Source organism: Hevea brasiliensis, chromosome 10 (genome assembly GCF_030052815.1).
Source record: "Hevea brasiliensis isolate MT/VB/25A 57/8 chromosome 10, ASM3005281v1, whole genome shotgun sequence".
In the NCBI taxonomy this organism is placed as follows: Eukaryota; Viridiplantae; Streptophyta; class Magnoliopsida; order Malpighiales; family Euphorbiaceae; genus Hevea; species Hevea brasiliensis.
The window spans coordinates 33,383,463-33,405,712 of record NC_079502.1 but is presented as its reverse complement, the minus strand read 5'-3'; positions in this window follow the sequence as shown (position 1 = coordinate 33,405,712).

Genomic DNA, 22,250 nt, shown 5'->3' with positions numbered 1-22,250 from the left:
TTTATATCAATGGAAAGATTAGATATAGAGCTATAACTCTTATGAAGACACCAAAGCCCAGAAATGACTAGAACTAAGTCAAATTACTTGTCCAAATTAGGGTACTAACTTTGCATTAAAAATGCAAACTGTCCAGCTTTAGTAAATTGACCATATCTTGGTCTATACAACTCAAAATGACATGAAATCAGTAGCAAAAATTCAATAAGACATAAACCTACTGTATTGAAATTTTGACCAAAACCCAGAAATCAAGGGAACTAGGCTAATTAAGTTGATTAAATTGACACACTAAATCTTGAATTGGTACAATTAACCATTAAGTCTAGAAAATTCAAATAGGCATATCTCCCACAAGAAGTCTCCAAATATAATGAGCCATACCAATGTAGAAAGCTAAGAAAGAGACCTAAAACTTTGTTTGATGCAACTACCTCAAATTATGAATGTATAAGGCCAGAATTTAAGGTCAAAGCCATTGACCTAATTGAGGACCATGCCAATATAGGACCTTTGAGTCCAAGTCAACAATTTGACTATAAATAATCCTATAAGACTTGACAAATTACAACTAAAATTTCTAAATGACTATAAGACATAGGGAAATAAATCCTATGAAGCACACTAGGCCTAAATGTCATTATAAGCAGTCCAAAAAAATTAGTAAAATTCGGAATCAAAATGACTACTAAGGGAAACAAAATTCAGATTTGACCTAGTTATGGTTAAATAACCATAACTTGAGTTATACAACTCAAAATGGAGTAATTCAAAAAGGGAATTAAAGAAGACACAATAAGAAACAATTTGATAAAGAGAATTTTGCTAATTTCACCCTATAGCCTGACCCAATGGAATAGTAACCATTGGCTATGAAATCTGAAAATTTGGAGTCACATATAATTAGTATTGAATTAAGTTTGGAAATCAATGCCAATGAGTATAAAGTCAAAATGAGGAATCCTAGTGCAACTAGAACCAACATATCTGTTCAGTGTAGAAAAGTCAACGTTTATGTTTGACTAGTAATATGAATAAGAAATATAATGACTTAATAAATCACATGAATGTATGAATGGGACATTAGTCCTTATTATCAGAGACAGGAAAAATGCTTTGAGCACAATGGTACTTCAGAACAATTAATATGAAATGTGATCTGTCTGATGATCTACTGAATAATTGCAACATGTTGATACTAGAATCAACCTATCCATGATACGTAAAAAGGTCAACAATTTTGTTGACTAGTGAAAGACATAATAACGTATAAACACTAAGAATAAAGAATTAAATCTGTAATCTTATAATATGCCCTAGTTTGCCTAGTTGACTAGTTTGGATAGGTTGGCATGCCAATAGGGTTCTGATACTGTGTTGTAAATGGCTTCACGCCATACTATGTTTTATGGCTCATTATGCCACACTATGATTTAAATAGCCTATGGCTATACGGATTATGTTATGATACTCGGCTTATTGCCTGATTATTTATATGGCTTTTTAGCCCCATTGTTTGCACACCGGGAGATACTTTGTAATCGATGGTGTGACAGCCCAAGGTACTAGGTACTCAGTGCTAGTTTATCCACTGTTTGTGTCACACCCTATCCCTTATAAGGCACGACATGTTCCCGTAGCATACCTAATGAATTACCAAACTCCACCTACAGATAACCCATTAGTTATGCTACAAAGGATTTTAAAACAAACCATAACTTTTTATCTTATCAATTCTTTTGCGGAAAACTGCATGAGAATGGTTAAAATTCCATGTAAACATTCATTGGAAATAATGATAGACTAAATATTACAAAATTTACATTTTCATAAGTCTCAAAGTAAAATACAAAATAGTTACAAACTCAAAATGAGATAGCAATGCAATGCTTTTAAATAAAAACTGCTCAATATCCGTACATCCATACATATAGGTACAAAATACATCTAAAGGAATTACAAGGGTACACCTAACGTAAATACCCACAAACAATACCAAAATGCTACTTTCAAGTCTCTCACTCGGCAGCCTTCTCCTTTCCCTTACCTGCCACAGCATAAAGAAGCTATCGCTGAGTATATGACTCAGTGGTGCACAACTAATAACTTTAAAACTTAAGGTAAAACACAATTTGTCAAAGCATAATAAATCACATTTTTCTTAATCATGAAAACTTCAAAAGAGTTCTAAGTTCATAAGAGTCATTTATTTGAATAACATTGCAAATGAGAAATCATACTTCATAAATCACAATTCACAAAGCATTAGTGTTGCCAACACCAACACACAGTTCAGGCCATGACACAAAATTTCACAATCAGTGCTGTGTTGTACACCACAACAAAGCAATCTCAACCTCACTAACCGTTATTAATGAGGTAAGGGCTAGCTAGCTAATGAGTACTCATATAGTCTTACCCCACTAACCGTTATTAATGGGAGACATAATCAATATCAATTACCAACCCCAAGTAGCCGTTACTACTGGGGAGTTCCGAAAGGGACTGTCATGCTAACTGTGGTTTCAAAACAGTTTCCAAAAATTTTTCCATTCAACAATCACATTTATAAACCAATAAACACATTTAAATTCATCATAATATCCAAATAAAGGTAGCAACACCTAAATTTCTTAAATGCAAGAGGAAAACTATGTTTCAGTCAAAGTAAACTTGTTTAAAGCAAACTCATTCAATTTAACACATTCCAAGCAATTTACAAATTTAAAAACGAAGAAAATGTTAGTTGTGCACAAACCTTCAATGCTCTCTTTTATTGTTACCTACTTCTCCTTGTCCGTTCCAACTTCTTTTTCTACTGAAAATACACAAATAGAATACCTCAATACCAATCTCAATTGCTGCCAAGAACTCATTATATGAATGTCTAATGCATCCCAAGTTAGCTTTGAAAATTTTAGAATATTTTGGTTTTGGGACAGCTTAGTGCCCTAAATCTTTGAACCAAATTTTTACCTAGTTTCAATCATAATTTGGTGAGGTTTTCTTCATGAAAATTGTTCATTTAGGCCTTAACTTTATTTTCCTTTTTGAATCGCCTAATTCGAAGCTGTGTAGCTCAAGTTATGCCCAAAACACTATTACTGTTCACGTCACTGTTCATGCTGCAGATTTTGTTCTGGCAGATTTATCGATCCAAATTCGTTCAGCAATTTGACCAAGTTAAGTCCATAATTTGGTCTAATATTCTTCATATGAAATGTTCTAATATGTCGTAGGTTTCCATCGGTTTAAGAATCACCTAAATCGGAGTTTTCTAGAGAGAGTTATAGCCTCGTAAAATTTACTGTTCTTTTGGTCAATTTTAGGTGTCTAGATTCTGGCAGATTCAGTGACCCGAATTCGTTTCGTAATTTGATTGAGTTAAGTTCATAATTTAGCCTAACATTCTGCACATGAAATATTCTACTATGTCTTAGGTTTCCATCGGTTCAAGAATCGCCTAAATTGGAGTTTTCAAGAGAGAGTTATAGCCTTGTAAAGTTTACTGTTCATTTGGTCAATTTTAGGTGCCCAGATTCTAGCAGATTCGGTGACCCGAATTCGTTTCACAATTTGATTGAGTTAAGTTCATAATTTGGCCTAACATTCTTCATATGAAATATTCTACTATGTCTTAGGTTTCCATTGGTTCAGGAATCACCTAAATCGGAGTTTTCTAGAGAGAGTTATAGCCATTGAAACTTTACTGCTCATATGGCAATTCTACAATTTTGCAGATTCAGTAACTCAATTTTGCTCAATGATTTGATTGGGTTAATGGCATAATTTAGATTTGTGTTCTTCATGAAATTTTTAGGTCTATATCTCATCTAACTACTGGAAAAATTTCAGGTCATTTTGACCTGCCTTGCTCGAGTTATGACCCAAACACGATTACTGTTCATGTGTACTGTTCATACTGCCGTTTTTCAAGTTTGGTCAGTTTGTTCACTAGGTTTTGGTCACTTTTTGGGCATACTTCCCAAATAAAAATTGTGTCATTTAGTGCCTATTTTCAGTCCCAATTGGTCCCATACCGATTGGACTTGTAAAATTTCATTTTTGGTCCCTCAAAGTTGACTTTTGGTCATGCTTCATGCCCAATCCGAATTTGGCTTTGATTTAAACACTTCTAACACACTTAATTAGGTCACAAATGACCATTTCTTTCCTTAAACTATGTCAAAGACATCATTTAACACTTCTTCACATTTTTGGTCTCTAAACCCTAATGTTCAAAACCCTAATTTTTCTCCCATTTGGCCAAAACCCTAGTTTAGATTCCATATATGTTTTCTTTCATTTTCTTATGAAATTTCATCATAAATTAACTTCATTCCAAGCTTATACAACTAATCTAACATGAAAAGAAAATTATCTCTTGTTGATTTCTTTCCAACTTCACTTTTCTTCCAATTCTTGTTCTCCTTGCTTTTAATCTCTCAATCAAAGATCTCTTTGATGTTTTCTTTTAGTGGGCTATGGAATTTATGAAGGGAATTTAAAACTTGGGAGGGGAAATCAATGAGGGGAAGAACTGGAAGAAGAAGAGAAAGAGAGAGAGAGAGAGAGGAAGAGAGAGGAGAGGGTGGTGGCCTCTAATGAAAAAAAAGAAATGAAGAAGACATTTGTCTTCTTATTTATATATATATATATATATATATATATATATATATATATGTATATATTTATCCTCAAAATTAGCTTATTAAAATTATAAATTTTAATTGTGTCATAAGGATAATTAAACTTAAATTTTTATTCCTTTTTTTTTTAACATTTACACTTAATTTTTTTTCTTTTAATTAAATAATTAAATTTAACTATCAAAAGCCCATAAGTCTTTCATTTTAATTTTGTCATAATGGAAATGAAAGTTTAAGTTTTCATTTTTTAAATTTTCCATTACATATTTTTTTTTACTTGAATTTTTCTTTAATTTTTACCCCATAATTCAATTCATTAATTTCATTTAATTTAATTGACATTTTGGTCAAAAGTCAACTCTTGAGGTGAATTGACCAAAATGCCCATCATTAAGTCATAATCCTTCTTTTTATAATACCCGATGAGTCCTTAACCTTTTTGTTTACTAGAATTTTTATTGTGGCTATCTCAATTAATTTTCTATTTATTTTTGGTCCTCGAGGTGTCTTTGAATAGTATTAGTCACAGACAAAAATGATACTATTCATAACTCGGAGGTTCGGGGTGTTATAGTTTGCACACCGGGAGATACTTTGTGACCGATAGTGTGACGACCCTAGATACTAGGTACCTAGAGCTAGTATATCCGTTTATCCAGTCTAGTCAGTGTATAGGCTACATGGGCAGTCAATTAAAACATTATTCAATTTAGGCAGTTAAGTATAATGAAATTTAAGTACAATTAAATTAAGTATTGAATGAAATGAGTAAAAGAGATTAGCAATAGAAACATAACAAAAATACAATTTGCAGAACCATAGAGACTTAAAATATAATATAGTTAGAATAATTTGTATATTTAGTGTATTTACTGAAAGGTTATAAACTAAGCACTTCCAAAGAGGAACAAACTAGTATATAAGATAGTTGATACTAGAAATACCATACCAAATTAAATTGATTCCCGAGTATCCGAATTATGATTTATTTCTTTCTTTATTTGTATATATTATTTTTTGTTATACTACTGAACCACTAAGTAGAAATGCTTAGCGATGGAATTGTTTTCCTCGCGCAGATACTTCGACTGAGATTTTGGAGTCTAGATCTGTAGAAGTGCCAGAAGAGTTCAAGTTGTCGCCTCCTCAGTAATGCATGTAGATAGGGCTCATTTTAAGCATATTTTCTAACCTGTGCATTATAATTACTGCTTATATTGTAATGTGAATTAGTAACTGTAATTTCATTTATATATCCTGTACTTGAAAAATTTATGTACGTAATTGGCAAATTATATAAGTTAATAAAATATAAGAATTCTGATATTTGAGTTGATTATCTAATCATAATGATTCTGAATGAGATTGAGTTTGAGAAATTTTGAGACTGAGTCTGAGTTTGAGAAACTATTGAGAATGCTTTGAGATAATTTGAGTTATGAATTTGAGTATATATTGAAATTATTTTTAGCAGGTTCAAAAGAACTGTTAGTCCAAATTACATCCGGCACTCTGCCAGATTGTCGTTCAAATTTTTGAAATTTCCAAATTAGTTAGATTTTGATAAAAGTTTTTGAATAAATAAATGAAGAACTGTAATGAAATCAGATAAGATCAGATACTTTGGCACTCCGTGTGACGCACCTTACTTGGCTATACTGTAGACGAGTGAGGGGTGTTATAAATCCTTTATTTGTTTATGAGATCGGATAGACTCTAGCTTTATTATTCATCTGAAAATAAGTTATTATGGGTTTGGAGAAAATGACTCGAAATCAAGTGAATGGTAGAGATCGAATAAAACGCCTACAAGGAGATTGGCTGAAATGTGAGTCGTGATTAAAGATCGGCCCAAAATGTGGTGCCTATAGCTGCCCCTCTTTACATGTTTTCTATTAGGCAGAATAAATTTCTCTCGTATAGAAATCATGTGAAGATATAGAACTATATTTTGGGTAGCTAAAATGCTGGAAATTAATATCAACTTGGATCTTAAATCCAGAGGTTGATAACTAGAAATTTAAAATCAACTTGGATCTTGAATCCAGCAGTTGACAAATGGAAATTAAAATCAACTTAGATCTTGAATCCAGAGGTTGATGGCAGGAAATTAAAATGCTAGAAATTAAAATCAACTTGGATTTTGAATCCAGAGGTTGATAACAGGAAATTAAAATGCTGGGAAATTAAAATCAACTTGAGTCTTGAACCCAGAGATTGATAACAGGAAGTTAAAATCAACTTGGGTCTTGAACCCAGAGATTGATGACAGGAAATTAAAATCTGAGAATTAAAATCAACTTGGGTCTTGAACCCAGAGGTTGATAACAGGAAATTAAAATCAACTTTGATCTTGAACGTAGAGGTTGATGATAGGAAATTAAAATCTGAGAATTAAAATCAACTTGTATCTTGAATCCAGAGGTTGATGACAGGAAATTAAAATCAACTTGGATCTTGAACCCAGAGGTTGATGGCAGGAAATTAAAATCAACTTGGATCTTGAAACTAGAGGTTAATGACATGAAATTAAAATGCTGAAAATTAAAATCAACTTGGATCTTGAATCCAGAGATTGATGACATGAAATTAAAATATTGAAAATTAAAATCAACTTGGATCTTGAATCCAGAGGTTAATAATAAGAAATTAAAATCAACTTGGATCTTGAACCCAGAGGTTGATGACAGGAAATTAAAACCTGGGAATTAAAAAACTTGGATCTTAAATCCAGATGTTGATAACTAAAAATTAAAATCAACTTGAAGCTGACTTAACCAACCGTTGTAGATAAGTTTCATATATGTACCTTTAATGATCAAAAAGAAAATCTGATGCAAGGTGTTCATCCAAGCAAAGTTTACTTAACAAGGTCCTGAAGAAAAACGATTTATGGAGAAGGTCAGAATGAGTCTCAAGGCTTGGCCCATGATTTTCTCCCAGCTCCCTTTTAAATCCCTCCTTATTTCTTCATCATTTCTGACTAGAAGCGCCCTTTTGGGTTTTCACTCCTAGGTTTTTTTTTTTTGACTCACTTTTTTAGGGCGTCCTTCTGGATTTTCACCCTTTAGTCATTTTACAGAAAGCGTTTTTGCGAGTTTTCGCCTCCTTTCTCACATTTTGCTAGGAGTGCCCTTTTAGGTTTTTGCTCTTAGATGTACCAGTTGCCGGATAATCATTTACCATCCTGTAAATCTCAAAATAAAGTATTTGAAGTTACCTATGTTTAAACTCTCATCTTATAAGAAAGCTTTCAACAAATTAATAGCTCATAAACTAAGATAGACGAGATTTGCACAAATTTATTCTCCCCCCCTTAAATAAATTTCGTCTTGAAATTTTACCTGTTATTAGTCTCTGAACAGCTATGGGTGCTGTCTCCTCATATCCTCTTCACGTTCCCAAGTAGCTTCCTGGCCTGAATGATGGTTCCACAACACTTTAACCAGGTGTATCTGTTTATTCCTCAGCTGCTTCACCTCATATGCCAGAATTTCTATAGGTTCTTCCTTATATGAGAGGTCTGGATTTACCTCAACCTCTTCAACTGATAGTACATGAGATGGGTCAGATATGTACCTCCTTAACATGGACACATGGAAGACATTGTGTATCCTTGCTAACTCTGGAGGTAATGCCAACCGATATGCCAAAGGACCCACTCTTTTCAGAACCTCATATGGTTCGATGAAACGAGGACTCAGTTTCCCCTTTCTGCCAAATCTCATAATCCTCTTCCAAGGAGAAACTTTGAGGAATACTTTATCACCCACTGCATACTCAATATCTCTTCTCTTCAGATCAACATAGGACTTCTGACGGTCTGATGTAGCCTTGAGTCTATCTCTGATCAATCTGATCTTTTCCTCTGTTTGCTGAACAATTTCTGGCCCAATCATCTTCCTTTCACCTACCTCATCCCAACATAAGGGAGTTCTGCACTTTCTGCCATACAATGCTTCATATGGAGGCATCCCAATGCTTGATTGGTAGCTGTTGTTATAAGCAAACTCAATTAAAGGCAAGTGTGTATCCCAACTACCTTCAAACTCAATCACACAAGCCCGTAGCATATCCTCCAATATCTGAATAACCCTCTCAGACTGGCCATTTGTCTGTGGGTGGAATGCTGTGCTGAAGTTCAATCTAGTTCCTAGGGCTTTCTGAAGACTACCCCAGAATCTAGAAGTGAACCTCGGATCTCTGTCAGATACAATTGATACTGGCACTCCATGCAATTTTATAATCTCATATATGTACAATCTGGCCAATCTTTCCAGGCTATAGTCCATCCGAACTGGCAAAAAGTGAGCAGACTTGGTCAATCTGTCAACTATAACCCATACTACATCATGACTACTCTGTGTCCTTGGAAGTCCTGTAACAAAATCCATAGTGATTCGTTCCCATTTCCACTCTGGTACTGACAAAGGATGTAACAAACCAGCTGGAACTTGATGTTCTGCCTTTACTTGCTAACAAGTTAGGCATTTTGAAACAAATTCAGCTATATCTCTCTTCATACCCATCCACCAGTAATGCTCTTTTAGCCCTCTGTACATTTTAGTTCCACCAGGGTGCATAGCAAAAGGAGACTCATGTGCTTCCTTCATAATGATCTGTCTCAATTCAGCATCATTAGGAACGCACATTCTACCCTGATGTAGCAATAAACCATCATATCTCATAGAGAATTCAGGTTTCTTACCCTGCTGGACTTCTTTCAGTTGCTTTTGATATTTATCATCACTCTGAGCAGCCCTTCTAATCTGAACAATCAACACTGGCTGTACATGCCATGCAACTACTGTCTGTCCCTCATCATCAATCTTTAAACTGGCATGCTGTGCTTTCAATTCATATACCATGGACAAAGGAGAAACTCTGAGACTTGCCATAGTCTTGCGACTTAAGGCGTCAGCCACCACATTTGCTTTCCCTGGCTGATAGTCTATTAAGCAATCATAGTCTTTAATCAGTTCTAACCATCTCCTCTGCCTCAAATTTAATTCCTTCTAGGTGCCTAAGTACTTCAAGCTCTTGTGATTTGTGTAAATGTAACATTTCTTGTAACATCCTCCCGGTAGCAATTCCGCACAGTCTACTGTTCCGGTAACCGGTGTCGGTCCGGACAGCTAGAACGTCCGAAAAAATATTCAAATCAAAGTGAGGGACCATAATTAACTCAAATATTAATGAGAAAAATTTAGTAAAAATTTTAGAAATAAAATACAACCAAGCAAAACGGTGCCCAAGCGATGGGTAATCGGAGGGAAGTTGCGTTCGCAACGAGGAGCCCTAGACTGGGAAAAATTATAAAATAATTTTTGGGACTCCAGAGAAGGGTCATTGAGGTTCCTATGGCATTAGAATGCCAAGAAAATATTTAGAAAAATTTTCAATCAGACAAAGAAATTTTGACCCGTTAAGCCAAACGGAGGGCATTTTGGTCATTTCGCCTTTAGAGGTGATTTTTGGCCGACTTGTCCAGTTAAGTAAATAATTATTATGACTCAAAATATGAATAAACATAACTAGAAATTAAATTAAAAATGAGTAGTGGAGGAAAGAAAAGAAAATGAAGAAAAAGGCTTAATAATGACATAAGGTGATGTCATTAAAAAGCCTCCACCAATCACCATTAAGCTACCATTTGACTAAACCATTAAAAGACATAAAATGAAGACCAAATGGACCAAAACCAGCAGCCAAAAACGTAGAGAGAGGAAGGAGAGGGTTTCCACCATAGCCACCTCCATTAAAGCTCTTTCAAGCTTTAAATTCCATGCTTCCTCACCCTAAAACCCATAAGTCCCTTCATCAAAAATTAATCCCACACCTTAAACAAGCTCTTGGCAGCCAAGAAGAAGAAGGAAAGTGAAGTTCTCTCAAGCTTGGATTGGCATACAACAAGGTTAGTGCTCTATATACTTAAAACTCTTTCATTTCATAAATAGCAACTTGAATTTAGTGAGAAAATGTAAATTAAATGAACAAAAATTCTTGTGAAGGTGTACATGAATTTTGGCTGCCCTAATTATGGAATAGGAGGGAGTGTTTTTATGAGTTTAAAGTGAATTAGAATTATGTTGGAAGTTTGTAAATACAAGAACAATGATTAAAAAGCTAACTAAGACATATTGTATAAAAACATGAATTTGAGTTAGGGTTTTGTGAGAAAAATGTAACTTGGTTTAGGAAATTATAAGAGAGCATTTTAATGGTCAATTAGTGACCATTTTAGGTAATTTGACCAACAAATGGACTGAAGAACAAGGTTGCAAAGAGGGGTTGCAGGCTGCCCTAGGACAACAAAGATAGGGACTGAAAATTCAGTCCCTTTGCACTGCCATAACTTGGGCTGTGTTAGTCCAATTGATGTTTGGCCAATTGGACATGAAACTAGGCTTATAATGGCACATTTTTACTGAAGAAACCATGCCCAAAAGACCAAAGCAAGAGGACCAAAACTTGGCCCCAATCCGGATACCCTGAAACTGCCTCTGCAGAATTGATCAAATGAACAGTAACTGTTCATTTGGCCATAACTCACTGTAGATTTGGTCAATTGGCCTGAACTTTTTACAGAAACAATTTAAGACATAGACAAACAACTTTCATGAAGGAACCTATCCCAAATTATGGCCAGAACCCATTCAACCAAGTGACTCAAGTTACTGTTCATGCACTGTAGATATGGAAATTTTCTGCAGAATGCATATCCGGATAGCTTGGGTTTTTGAGCCATATCTGGAGCTACAAAACTCCAAATGGAGTGATTCAAAAAGGGAAATTCAACTAGACAAAATAAGGAACAACTTTCATGTTTTACATTTCTTCAAATTCCAACAGTAACAGTGTCCAATGGAACAGTGAATTTGACTCACCAAAACTGAAAAATCTGCTCCTTTGGTTTAATGCTTGGAAATGGTATTAACACTTAATGCCAACAAGTTTTAAACACCAAATGTGGTATGTTGGGAGTGCCAAAGTCAATGTACATATTTTTATTCTAAAAGTCAACATTTTTGTTGACCAATGAGGTGAATAGTGACACCAAAACTAAAAATTGGCAATTTTGCCAAAATGACCTAAGCTTTGAGAAAGTGACTAAAACTAACAAGTTTTAAATGCAAAATGGGGTACATTGGGAGTGTTAAAACCAATGTACCTATTGTTTATGCAAAAGTCAACATTTTAATTGACTAATGAAATGAATAGTGACATGAAAACTTGAAATCCAAAAATTGTGAAACTTAAATATGCAAAATGCCCTAGTAGGCCTAATGTGATTGGTTTGGATAGTTTGGCATGCCAATAGGGTATTGTTTTAGCAGTACTGCGAAAGGAAAGGCTTTTATGCCTGTATTCATGGCTTTATGCCCGTATCCATGGCTTTTATGCCCGTATTCATGGCTTTTATGCCGATTATGTGATATCATGGCTTTTTAGCCATACCGATCGCATACGTGGTTGACGCTCAAGGCCCCATGGTATGACGCCCGAGGCACCGCGGTGTCCAAAGCCAACGACCCGTTATCGATTCGAATGCTCAAGATAGGTTACTTGGGCATGGAAAAGTATAATCAGAATCGAACCGATTGTTAAAGAAAATACGAAAATCAAATATCAGGAATGATTACGATAGAATACAAAGAAACTCAAGATCAGGAAGAAAATAAATAAACAAAATGCATGAAGAAGTTAATATCATAAAACGTAATTAGCCCTCGACTAAACATTAAGTTAGTAATTATTTAGTTCTTATGAACACAATGGCTAAGAAATTATGATTTTTAATTGCATATTATTTCTTTCTATTTTATTATTTGCACCACTAAGCTTTATGCTTAGCGCGTCGCTTTTGCAACGCATAGGTACTGAAGATTGGACAGAGGGCCCAGTAGACCACAGATTCGGTAAGGCAGTTCACAGTTCTGCATAGTGTCTGTGTCACCTCACTGTCTGCAGTGCATTGGTAGGACGCTAGATGTCATTTTGGTATTTTGTAATTGATTTTATTTTCTCATATGTATTTGAAACTTATGTAATGTATTTTGATATTCATGTAAATAATGAAAAGTGTGGTTGTAAATGGAAAAGTGAATGTTTATATATGAATTATGCATGGTATCATATGAGATGGATGAATGAGAACTGAGATTGAACATTGTTGAGAATTTGATAAATGGAGTTGAGATGATGGAAAATGAATATAGGAAGTGTTTTTCACAGGTTCCGAAGAACTGTTTTCTCCATTTTTAGCCGGTACTCCGCCGGATTTTCTTTAAAATTTTCGGAACCTTAAATAAATTATAATTTCGATAAATGGCTTAAATAAATTATATTTCAAAAGTTATATTCAAAAGGAAGAATAAAAATGAATTAAGGTAAAATAGAGTGCTCGGCACACTGAGTGGCATAACTTGCTCGGCTACACTGTAGTCGGGTAAGGGGTGTCACATTTAGTGGTATCAGAGCACGGTTTAGGCGTTTCTGGGCCTAGATTGAGTCCATACCATGCATTGCATTTGTAAGAGTCGAGGTGACACTAATGCAGATCTATTTTCTTGATTATTTTAGGTTAAGGTATGGATTCAGAATCGTAGAGAGCAGTAGAAGAAGAAGTAGTAAGCCGTATTCCGACTGGTAGTAATATTGAAAATTGGGGAGATCCTGCTCCACCAGTGCAAGAGGTGCCTGTACAACCCCAACAGGCCTTGTTTGAGCAGATGACTGGATTCTTTCGACAGATGACTGGGGTTATTCCACCACTATCTCAGCAGAAATCACCTCTTGGAAAAATTAGGAAATATGGAGCTGTAGATTTCAATGGTAGAAAGGAAGACTATTCTGCAGCGGCTGAGTATTGGTTAGAAAGGACTGAAAGAGTCCTGCAGCAGCTCCATTGCACACCAGAATAGAGTTTGGAGTGTGCAGTTTCTTTGTTACAAGAAGCTGCATATCGGTGGTGGGATGTCGTAACCAAGGTAGTGCCACCAACAGACATAACTTGGAAATTCTTTCTGATAGAGTTCAGAAAGAAATATATTAGCTGTGTTCACGAAGAGGAACAGAAGAGGAGTGGTGATCAGCAAAAGAGGAAATTTGGACAGTCTAGTAATAAGAGGCCGAGAGAACAGTCAAGTCAGACATCTGATCAAAGTAGGAGATCTAGACCTAGGCCTATACCCAGAAGAGATCAACCAGAAATACTAGTAGTGAGTGCGCCAGGATTAGCAAGAAAATGTGGCCATTGTAACAAGTGGCATAAAGGTGAATGTAGGGGATTGACTGGAGCCTGTTATAGATGTGGGGCCATAGACCATCGTCTGAAAGATTGTCCTAAGAGGAATTTACCACGGACCCAAACAGAGGTCGTGGAAGGACCAAGTACAATAGTAACACCACTTCCAAATGTCACCAAGCCAGAGAGGAGCAAGAAGCCCCAAATGTGAATTTAAGGTAAAGTATCCTTCCCTTCTGATATGCCTAAGTGTATAATGATAAATTCGAAAAAAAAAACTAAATAGTACCATATATATAAAAGAAGTAGACAGAGGGAGCAATAGAAAGGTAAAAGAATTGTTTTAGATACCTACACCCAGTAAATTTCGAGGACGAAATTTTTATAAGAGGGGAAGAGTTGTAACATCCTCCCGGTAGCAATTCCGCACAGTCTACTGTTCCGGTGACCGGTGTCGGTCCGGACAGCTAGAACGTTCGGAAAAATATTCAAATCAAAGTGAGGGACCATAATTAACTCAAATATTAATGAGAAAAATTTAGTAAAAATTTTAGAAATAAAATACAACCAAGCAAAACGAGCCGGTGCCCAAGCGATGGGTAACCGGAGGGAAGTTGCGGTTCTCGCAACGAGGAGCCCTAGACCCGGGGGAAAAATTATAAAATAATTTTTGGGACTCCAGAGAAGGGTCATTGAGGTTCCTATGGCATTAGAATGCCAAGAAAATATTTAGAAAAAATTTTCAATCGGTACAGCAAATTTTGACCCGTTAAGCCAAACGGAGGGCATTTTGGTCATTTCGCCTTCAGAGGTGATTTTTGGCCGACTTGTCCAGTTAAGTAAATAATTATTATGACTCAAAATATGAATAAACATAACTAGAAATTAAATTAAAAATGAGTAGTGGAGGAAAGAAAAGAAAATGAAGAAAAAGGCTTAATAATGACATAAGGTGATGTCATTAAAAAGCCTCCACCAATCACCATTAAGCTACCATTTGACTAAACCATTAAAAGACATAAAATGAAGACCAAATGGACCAAAAACCAGCAGCCAAAAACGTAGAGAGAGGAAGGAGAGGGTTTCCACCATAGCCACCTCCATTAAAGCTCTTTCAAGCTTTAAATTCCATGCTTCCTCACCCTAAAACCCATAAGTCCCTTCATCAAAAATTAATCCCACACCTTAAACAAGCTCTTGGCAGCCAAGAAGAAGAAGGAAAGTGAAGTTCTCTCAAGCTTGGATTGGCATACAACAAGGTTAGTGCTCTATATACTTAAAACTCTTTCATTTCATAAATAGCAACTTGAATTTAGTGAGAAAATGTAAATTAAATGAACAAAAATTATTGTGAAGGTGTACATGAATTTTGGCTGCCCTAATTATGGAATAGGAGGGAGTGTTTTTATGAGTTTAAAGTGAATTAGAATTATGTTGGAAGTTTGTAAATACAAGAACAATGATTAAAAAGCTAACTAAGACATATTGTATAAAAACATGAATTTGAGTTAGGGTTTTGTGAGAAAAATGTAACTTGGTTTAGGAAATTATAAGAGAGCATTTTAATGGTCAATTAGTGACCATTTTAGGTAATTTGACCAACAAATGGACTGAAGAACAAGGTTGCAAAGAGGGGTTGCAGGCTGCCCTAGGACAAGAAAGATAGGTACTGAAAATTCAGTCCCTTTGCACTGCCATAACTTGGGCTGTGTTAGTCCAATTGATGTTTGGCCAATTGGAAATGAAACTAGGCTTATAATGGCACATTTTTGCTGAAGAAACCATGCCCAAAAGACCAAAGAAAGAGGACCAAAACTTGGCCCCAATCCGGATACCCTGAAACTGCCTCTGCAGAATTGACCAAATGAACAGTAACTGTTCATTTGGCCATAACTCACTGTAGATTTGGTCAATTGGCCTGAAATTTTTACAGCGACAAGTTACGACATAGACAAACAACTTTCATGAAGTAACCTACCCCAAATTATGGCCAGAACCCATTCAACCAAGTGACTCAAGTTACTGTTCATGCACTGTAGATATGGTAAATTTCTGCAGAATGCATATCCGGACAGCTTGGGTTTTTGAGCCATATCTGGAGCTACAAAACTCCAAATGGAGTGATTCAAAAAGGGAAATTCAACTAGACAAAATAAGGAACAACTTTCATGTTTTACATTTCTTCAAATTCCAACAGTAACAGTGTCCAATGGAACAGTGAAGTTGACTCACCAAAACTGAAAAATCTGCTCCTTTGGTTTAATGCTTGGAAATGGTATTAACACTTAATGCCAACAAGTTTTAAACACCAAATGTGGTATGTTGGGAGTGCCAAATTCAATGTACATATTTTTATTCTAAAAGTCAACATTTTTGTTGACCAATGAGGTGAATAGTGACACCAAAACTAAAAATTGGCAATTTTGCCAAAATGACCTAAGCTTTGAGAAACTAACAAGTTTTAAATGCAAAATGGGGTACATTGGGAGTGTTAAAACCAATGTACCTATTGTTTATGCAAAAGTCAACATTTTAATTGACTAATGAAATGAATAGTGACATGAAAACTTGAAATCCAAAAATTGTGAAACTTAAATATGCAAAATGCCCTAGTAGGCCTAATGTGATTGGTTTGGATAGTTTGGCATGCCAATAGGGTATTGTTTTAGCAGTACTGCGAAAGGAAAGGCTTTTATGCCTGTATTCATGGCTTTATGCCCGTATCCATGGCTTTTATGCCCGTATTCATGGCTTTTATGCTGATTATGTGATATCATGGCTTTTTAGCCATACTGACTACATACGTGGCTGACGTTCTGCGTCCCATGGTATGACGGCCCGAGGCACCGCGGTGTCCAATGCCAACGACCCGTTATCGATCCGATCGCTCAAAGATAGGTTACTTGGGCATGGAAAAGTATAATCAGAATCGAATCGATTGTTAAAGAAAATACGAAAATCAAATATCAGGAATGATTACGATAGAATACAAAGAAACTCAAGATCAGGAAGAAAATAAATAAACAAAATGCATGAAGAAGTTAATATCATAAAACGTAATTAGCCCTCGACTAAACATTAAGTTAGTAATTATTCAGTTCTTATGAACACAATGGCTAAGAAATTATGATTTTTAATTGCATATTATTTCTTTCTATTTTATTATTTGCACCACTAAGCTTTATGCTTAGCGCGTCGTTTTTGCAACGCGTAGGTACTGAAGATTGGACAGAGGGCCCAGTAGACCACAGTTCGGTAAGGCGGTTCCACGATTACGCATAGTGTCATGTCACCTCACTTCTGTGATGCATTGGTAGGACGCTAGATGTCATTTTGGTATTTTGTAATTGATTTTATTTTCTCATATGTATTTGAAACTTATGTAATGTATTTTGATATTCATGTAAATAATGAAAAGTGTGGTTGTAAATGGAAAAGTGAATGTTTATATATGAATTATGCATGGTATCATATGAGATGGATGAATGAGAACTGAGATTGAACATTGTTGAGAATTTGATAAATGGAGTTGAGATGATGGAAAATGAATATAGGAAGTGTTTTTCACAGGTTCCGAAGAACTGTTTTCTCCATTTTTAGTCGGTACTCCGCCGGATTTTCTTTAAAATTTTCGAAACCTTAAATAAATTATATTTCACAAGTTATATTCAAAAGGAAGAATAAAAATGAATTAAGGTAAAATAGAGTGCTCGGCACACTGAGTGGCATAACTTGCTCGGCTACACTGTAGTCGGGTAAGGGGTGTCACATTTCTCCCCATACAAATAGTGTCTCCAGATCTTCAGAACAAAAACAATAGCTGCTAGCTCTAAATCATGTGTTGGGTAGTTCCTCTCATGCGGTTTCAGTTGGCGTGATGCATAAGCAATGACATTCCGATCTTGCATCAGTACACAACCTAATCCATTGTGAGAAGCATCACTATAAACTGTGTATTCTTTACCCGGAGTAGGTAAAGTGAGGACTGGAGCTTCAGTCAAACACCTCTTCAACTCATCAAAACTTTGCTGGCTTTATCTGTCCACTGAAATTTCACATCTTTCCGAAGCAGTTTGGTCAGTGGAGAAGATAACATAGAAAACCCTTTCACAAACCGACGGTAATATCCAGCTAAACCCAGAAAACTGTGAATTTCTGTGATATTCCTGGGCCGCTTCCAATTAAGGATAGCTTCTACCTTGCTGGAATCTACCTTGATCCCTTCAGCTGACACAACATGTCTCAAAAAGGAGATTTCTTTCAGCCAAAATTCACATTTTGACAATTTGGCGTATAGCTGTTTCTCCCTTAAAGTCTGCAGTACAATCCACAGACGTCTGTCATGCTCCTCTACATTCCTCAAATATATCAAAATGTCATCAATAAACACCACCACAAATTGATCAAGATATGGTCTGAAGATAGTGTTCATCAGATCCATAAAAGCAGCTGGAGCATTTGTTAACCCGAATGGCAATACTAGAAACTCATAGTGGCCATACCGAGTTCTGAAAGCAGTTTTTGGAATACTCTGCTCTTGCACCTGCAACTGATAATAACCAGATCGCAAATCAATTTTGGAGAATATAGCTGCACCCTTCAACTGATCAAACAGATCATCAATGCGAGGCAATGGATATCTGTTCTTTATTGTCACCTTATTCAACTGCCGGTAGTCAATGCATAAGCGGAGAGTACCATCCTTCTTCTTAACAAACAACACTGGTGCTCCCCAAGGTGACACACTAGGGTGGATGAAACCTTTTTCAAGTAATTCTTGCAACTGTATCTTCAACTCCTTCAACTCTGCTGGTGCCATTTTGTATGGCGTTATGGAGATTGGATCCACACTAGGCATCATATTAATTTCAAACTGCACTTCTTTTTCAGGAGGTAATCCTGGCAATTCATCAGGAAACACATCTGGAAAGTCATATACTGTAGGGATTTCCTTCAATGCTGGACTCCCCACTTGGGTGTCTACCATATGTGCCAAGTATGCTTCACACCCCCTTCTGATCATTTTTCTGGCTAGTGCAGCCGAAATGATGCTTGATGGCAATAACTGCCTCTCCCTATGTATTACCACATCACTGTACTGAGGGAGGCCAAAAGTGACTGTCTTCAGCCTACAGTCAATCATGGCATGATGCCTAGCTAACCAATCCATGCCCAAGATGATATCATAATCTCTGAAGGGCATTTCAATGAAATCAGACAGAAAAGTGTGTCCTTGGATCACCAAAGGACAATCCCTATACATTTTATTAACCTTAACCTCCTGTCCTAGCGGACTTGTTACTAGCACCTCAAAGTCCATTTTTGTACATGGAACAACAATGCAATCAATGATGCTAGCACTCACATAAGAATGGGTAGAACTCGGATCAAATAACACAAACACATCTTGATTAAAAGTTGAGAAGGTACCAGCCGCAACATCAGATGTCTCGGCCTCTTCTCTCTGTGTCATTGCATAGATTCTGACTGGAGTACTATCTTGCTCTAAATGTTTCACTGTGCCTTGGCTGCCTGCTGGGCTACCTCTACCCTTGCCTCTACCTCTGCTGGGTGGTTGTGAACTTCTGGTGACAGGCTCTAAACTGACCCTTCTGCAGTAGTAGGAGGTGGTCCAACTCTGCGACTACTGGTGCAGTCCTTGGCAAAGTGTCCTGTGCCTCCACAGTTATAATAGGCTCCAATAGCCTTGTAGCATATCCCACCATGATATCTTCCACAAGTTTCACATTGGCGGGAAGGGTAGGAACCTCTGGTACTCTGCTGACCAGATAAAGGAGGTTTTTGTCCTGAATATCTTCCCCTACCTGCCATGTCCCCCATGATTCTTCCTCTTTCTAGTAGGACCACTGGAACTCTGTTCTACTGATTTTCCCTTTTTCTCTGTCTTCTCTGATTTCTTTTTCTCAGGAGCAGCTTCAGACTCAATTCTTTCCAACTCTAGGGCTTGAGAAACAAGTTCAGAGAAGTTAGTGTGTTTGAATCCAACTACTTGTAATCTGATACTGGGCTTCAAGCCAGTTTCAAACCTCTTGCATCTCTCCCTGCTGGTAGCAAGTAAACTTACTGCATAATGGCTAAGGCGGGAAAATTCCCTTTCATACTCAGCCACTGATCTGTTCCCCTGTTTCAGACTTAGGAATTCTTGTAGCTTCTGGTCTACATAAGCATCAGGGACATATTTCTGTCTGAATTCCCTGAGAAAGTCATTCCATGTTAGCACTGCAGGTTCTACTGCATGTGGGAATGGTTTTTCACGATCATAAGCATCCCCGGTAGCAAAGATACCGAGTATTCAAATCGAGCTCCTGCATGCGATGCAGTTTCTTGAATAACCTATCGATCGTCTCTAACCACTGCTCAGCCTCTAGAGGATCTCATCACTGTAACACCCTCCGGTAGCAACTCAGTACATTCTCTTTATTCGATGACGATTGTCGGTCCGAACGGCTAGAACGTTCGGAAAAATATTTAAACTAAAGTGAGGGACCATAATTAACTCAAATATTAATAAGAAAAATTTAGTAAAAATTTTAGAAATAAAATACAACCAAGTTAAATGAGCCGGTGCCCAAGCTATGGGTAACCCAGAGGGAAGTTGCGGTTCTCGCAATTAGGAGCCCTAGACCCGAGAGAAAATTCATAAAATAATTTTTGGGACTCCAGAGAAGGGTCATTGAGGTTTCTATGGCATTAGAATGCCAAGAAAATATTTAGAAATTTTTTTCAATCGGTACAGACAATTTTGACCCGTTAAGCCAAACGGAGGGCATTTTGGTCATTTCGCCTTCAGAGGTGATTTTTGGCCGACTTGTCCAGTTGAGAAAATAATTATTATAACATAAAATATGAATAAACATTACTAAAAATTAAATTGAAAATGAGTAGTGATGAAAAGAAAAGAAAAAAACAAAATAAAGCAAATTATGACATATGATGATGTCATTTAAAAGCTATAACCAATCACATTTAAACAACCAATTAACTAACTAATAAAAGAGATAAATGAAGACCAAAACAATTAAAAAACACAGCAGCCATCTTCATCCTCCCATACCAGCCGAAACATGCCCTAGACCAACCTCCATTGATTTTTCAATCAAAGCTCAATTTCCCTCTTTATTTCACTACTAAACCCTAAACACCTTTCATTAAAACTTGTCCATACCTCTTGGGGAAGTGTTTGGCAGCCAAGAAAAGTAAAGGAAGTGAAGTTCAAGCTTGGAAAAAATCTGCCCTACAAGAGGTTAGTGCACATATACACCTAAAGCTCTTTATTTCTATGTTAGAGACTTGAAATAAGCAAGAATTTGTAACTAAAATGAATAAAAACTATCTTTATGCATGCCATGAATTTCGGCAGCCCTAAGGAAGGAATGAGTTTGATTGTTTTAATGGACTTAGAATGAATTGGAGATTATGTTTAAGGTGTATGTACACATATATAATGAATGAAAGTGTTTAACTAGGTGTATGGGTGAATTGAAATGGGAAATTAGGGTTTTGGCAGTGAAAAATTGGACTTGGCTTATGAAATGATTCATGGACATTCTAATGGTCAATTAGTGACCATTTGAGGCAAGTTAATCATAATTTGAAGTGAACTAAAGTGTTACAGACCCAATTGGTAGGCTGCCTAGTGACAGCAGCAATGAGGCTGTGATTCCAGCCCACTTAGATAGCCATAACTTTGGCTGTGTAGGTCCAATTGGTGTTTGGCCAATTGGAAATGAAACTAGACTTATAATGGCACAATTTTGCTGAAGAAACCATGTCCAAAAGACCAAAGCAAGTGGACCAAAAATTGGCTCCAATCCGGATACCCTGCAAACAGGTTCTGCAGAATGACCAACTGAACAGTAACTGTTCATTTGGCCATAACTCACTGTAGATATGCTCAATTGACCTGAAATGTTTACAGCAGCAAGTTAAGACATAGAAAAACAACTTTCATGAAGAAACCTACCCCAAATTATGGCCAGAACCTATCCAAAAAGGCAGTGGCAATCACTGTTCATGGTACTGTAGATTTGGTAAATTCTGCAGATTTGAAATTCGGCCAGCTGTGGTTTTTGAACCATATCTGGAGCTACAAAACTCCAAATGGAGTGATTCAAAAAAAGAAATTCAACTAAACAAAATAAGGAACAACTTTCATGTTTACCATTTCCTCAAATTCCCACTGCAACAGTGCCCAATGGAACAGTAAAGTTGGGCTACAAAAACAGAAAATTCTGCTTCCCTTGGTTTAAGCTTAGAAATGGTATTAATGCTTAATGCCAACAATTTTTGAATGCAAAATGTGGTATGTTGGGAGTGCCAAAACCAATGTACCT